At 30.9% G+C, this 4,306-nt stretch overlaps 1 long non-coding RNA gene across 1 annotated transcript; it reads right to left on the minus strand.

Moving 5' to 3' along the window:
• Positions 1–205: 205 nt before the first annotated feature.
• Positions 206–3,638, minus strand: LOC131607545 (uncharacterized). The gene is made up of 4 exons (XR_009285330.1): positions 3,359–3,638; positions 3,186–3,246; positions 2,579–2,653; positions 206–1,304 (listed from the first exon to the last, which is right to left on the minus strand). It is a non-coding gene; the product is annotated as an uncharacterized LOC131607545 (long non-coding RNA).
• Positions 3,639–4,306: the final 668 nt, after the last annotated feature.

Consider the following 4,306-nt stretch of genomic DNA (forward strand, 5'->3'; position numbering starts at 1 on the left):
ATCAACTCAATCGGAACTCTGTAACATGCCAAATGTAATTATGCAATAAACTTTGACAAAAACCATATAGTGGTCCTACATGACAAAAACCATATAGAAGTTCTATTGTAATGTTCCCAAGTGAAATGACATGAGCTTTCAAGTTTTTCACTTCCATTTTATGCACCTTTTGCAAAGACATGGTATGAGTATAACTATCTTTTTTTACTCATTAAAAACACTCCTTAAGGGTGGTGTTAGGTTTTCATCATCCTTGCAAGTAATTTTCACCAACGAATTTTACATTTTCAGATGATTTTTATACCATAACTAGTAGCTATTAAATAATTGGAGCCATCATAGGCTCCTTTAGAGTTTTGAAATTTCATCCCAAGTCTTTGACTTTTGAGTTAATGAGTTAGGAAAACTAGATATAGGATTAAAAAAGGTTTGAGATTATGAAGAATAATGAATGATCCTATTGAAAAAAGTGCAAGAGTTCGTTCTAGCTTGTTCATCCCCAATACAGTTCATCAAATCAATACACTAATCTATTGCAAACTAATTTGATATTTAATATAAGAACAAATAAGAACATTCACCTGTATCATAATTGTGCAAAACATTGCCTGCATCATAGGCCATTTTAGCTTTTTCAATCAATTACATAATAAATACAAAAAATATTAATGGATATGATTTGTTGATTTTTGTATACAATGAGAGGAAACAGTTTCATCTTGAAACTTGATTTACCCTGCTCCAACAGAACTGATGTTAAACTACCGAAGTTTCATTCGGATATTCAAAACTAAAGATGACACTATCCACAAATATTTCTCATAATAAAGAAAGTGCTAACTAAGTATTTCTCCAATTACAGTCCCTCTATACATATTATTATTCTTGTGCTTGGCCATGTGAAAGTACAAATTCAAGACATGACAAAAAGTTTGTTTTTCTCTATATTACCAAGTGAAGTTATAGCATATTATAACTTTATACTACTATGCAATAAACTTGTCTCCAAGCTAGAGGGAAAAAACCCAACCTATAAGATCTGATATTTGAATTCAAACAAAAAGTAGCTTTTGCTCAAACTTATACATCATAAACAATTTGCTATGTCCAAAATTGTATCTACGAGACAATTGCATGAGCAGTTACTGCCAACAAACTTTCAAATTCAACAATGACTTAACTAAAGTTCAAAATTACATGCACCAAAAGAAGAAAAAAGTCATGTGTACCTTGTCATCTATACTCCTGCAGCTAACTTAGTAGCTACTCCAACAATCTTTACAATCATGCAACCACATATCCTGCTATATAAGTCAAAATATAAATAAGCAACTCAACATGAATAAGCTTCATATCATACATCTCATACAACACATTGAATAAAATTATACATTATATTCAATCTTGTATTTAGCACGTAGATAACATGATTTGGTCTATATGTTGTATATAATTCAATCATGTATTTAGCATAGGGGAACAATAGTCAAAATAGAAACAGCATTCAAAGTGATCCTCAAATGTTAATACATTGGCAGAAAAAAGATGCATACCACAAATACTCATAACAGTGATGTAGCAAAAATCATTACTCTAATGTCAATGGTCTGAATCAAGAAGCATTATAATTCCACACAAAAAATAAAAGTAGAAAATAACTTAATTTACATTAAATACCAATCAACGGAATCGACAACGATATGATTGTAGAGAATTCAAATCTTGCAACCACTACAAGAAAACCTTGCAGCCAAATTGTTGTAGTGAACTAGAGACATTGAAAAGTTATGAGCCTACAACGAAACATATTTATAGAGAGACAAAGATATACTAAAAATCATAAAACAATACAAGGAGTAAATTAGAGACATTGAAAAGTTGTAAAACTTAACTAATTGGGTGTTAATATAAACCAGACCAAGTTGAATTCTGAATTGTCACAAAAACTAATACAGACAGTTCCTGTATCACTAGCAATAAGTGTTTTCACAGTTCGATCAACGTTGTACCTAATAGCATTGTGTAGCACAGTTTTCCCATTTTTTCTAACTATAAACATGGAGCTGACATCAACATCCAAAGTAGAATTTACCACATCCAAGTGGTCTTGAACTGCATTAGAATATAAAGGGCTGGTGTTTGATGAGTCGCGCAACTTATAAACGTTAGGCCAAGAACTAAAAATCTCCTTCATAATATCTAGAGAAAAATTAGACATTAAAATCATGATTGAAACACTTAATCATATATATATATATATATATATATATATATATATATATATATATATATATATATATATATATATATATATATATATATATATATATATATATATATATATATATATCAAAACTATAACTAGCATCATTGAGAACCATAGGTGATTACAAGCTTACAGTTAACAAATTAAATCAAAGCTCTACCATGGATCGAGATTCACTGCACTTGGAAATTATAGTTGCAGTCAATAAAAAGTCAGCCATCAAAATATTCTTCTAGCCACTTTTAAAAAAAGGTACTTGGATCATCAAGCAAGTTTGCAGCTTTCTTAATTACACTAACTTCTAATTATTACCTGGAACAACAAAAGCAATCCAAGGAGACCAACATGTATAGAGATTATCTGTGTAAGCCAACCCACCAGCTTTACCTGATAGAACAATTTTATATTATCAATAATTTAGGACATTTATGAATCTTTTCATACAAGGAAGTACGATAAAAACTCAACTGGAACCGTGTAATCTGGTTCAAGAATCACAGTTTCTCTGATTACTATACTCTCCAATTCCAAACTGTCAGCAAAGAAATCCGCATTCACAGTTATAAGTCCGAGTAGTGGTAACTTAGAAAACATGGACACTGAAAATGATTCTGATACTGAAACATTGCAGCTGTGTCGAACACTACAACGAAGTGTCAGGGCTATATAGGTAATGAAAGATAGTTATACAATACAAACTTAGCATAATTTGTAAGCAACATAAAAACCAATGGACCTGCAATAACTTTCTGACCTATTGATGTCGACACATGAATGAAAACTTCCACAATGCTCTGAAATGTTAAAATAGATAGTTCAAAGTTCAAACACAAAATTGAAGAGGTGATTTACAACCCTATATGAAACATAGACTCGATGATGTTGGAAATAACTTGCAACATAAAATCGATTCATTTACCTTTTATCAGTTCCAATGCTTCCATGTAAATAACCTTTTCTATATATGATTCTCTCATTTTCTGCGTTAAAAATTTATAGTTTCTATCAGTCAAAGACTAAAGAACGGAAATCGATCAATATAACAAATGAAAACAAACTGAGAAATATATAAATTAGAGATTTCACACCCACACCATCATTGGCAAAATTGCTTCACTTGCTATTATAGAGATTGCCTCTAGAGACACCGTAAAAACAAGAACCCTAAAAATCACATCCAAATCAATTATAGTGTTAGACACACTATCGATTCTTTAGAATAAGTAAAAATATTGAAGAGTGGTGGTATAGATCAGAGAAAATACAAGGATTAGGGGAGATCAGAGAGATGTGTGAATCAGAGAGCGAGAGCTAGTAAGCTAAATCGATTATGAGGGAAAGCGATTTAGATAGAAATGGTTGGTGTCAGGAAACAAGAGCGAGACTCATAAGTTTTGCTAAATCGATTATGAGGGAAAGCGATTTTCTTTGGGTTTTGAAACGGTGGTTCGATGAACTGCAAGGTAGAGCCGGTGGCTTCTGATCAAAACAACGAGGAGAGAGATAAAGCAAATAAGAAAACAAATAATGGAAATAAATTATACTAACTTTTATTTTTACTTTTATTTTTAATTTTATTTTTACTAAAATGATTTTATGGTTTTGTTTTTAATTTATTTTCGAGGTTACTTTTAATAGTAAATAAAACTACTGGCGAGTGAAGCACTAACTCATTTAAGTTTTTGTTATTTATTTATTTAGGCTGGTTGTCATAGTCGATTCCAACAATAACAGCTAAGTTTTGCTACGAAAGTTTTATTTGAAGTAGAACCGCATCTAAGTAGCCAGAAACTACCTTGAATCAATAGCAGTAGCAAATATTTGGTAGCTAATTTGTTATTTTCTTGTAGTGATTTCATATTTATTAATTAGTTCAAGTGTTAATTTAATCAAACAAAAACATTCTTATCAACTAACAATTGTGTGGGTTAAGACTAGCAAAAGTGCAAAAGTGCGGGATAACATTGTGAGAATTTTTTTCCCACTTGTTAAATTGAGGCAAAAATGACATCCAAATTCTAAAATTAAGAGCGTGTTTAG

Source organism: Vicia villosa, linkage group LG5, assembly GCF_029867415.1.
Source record: "Vicia villosa cultivar HV-30 ecotype Madison, WI linkage group LG5, Vvil1.0, whole genome shotgun sequence".
Taxonomy (NCBI): Eukaryota; Viridiplantae; Streptophyta; class Magnoliopsida; order Fabales; family Fabaceae; genus Vicia; species Vicia villosa.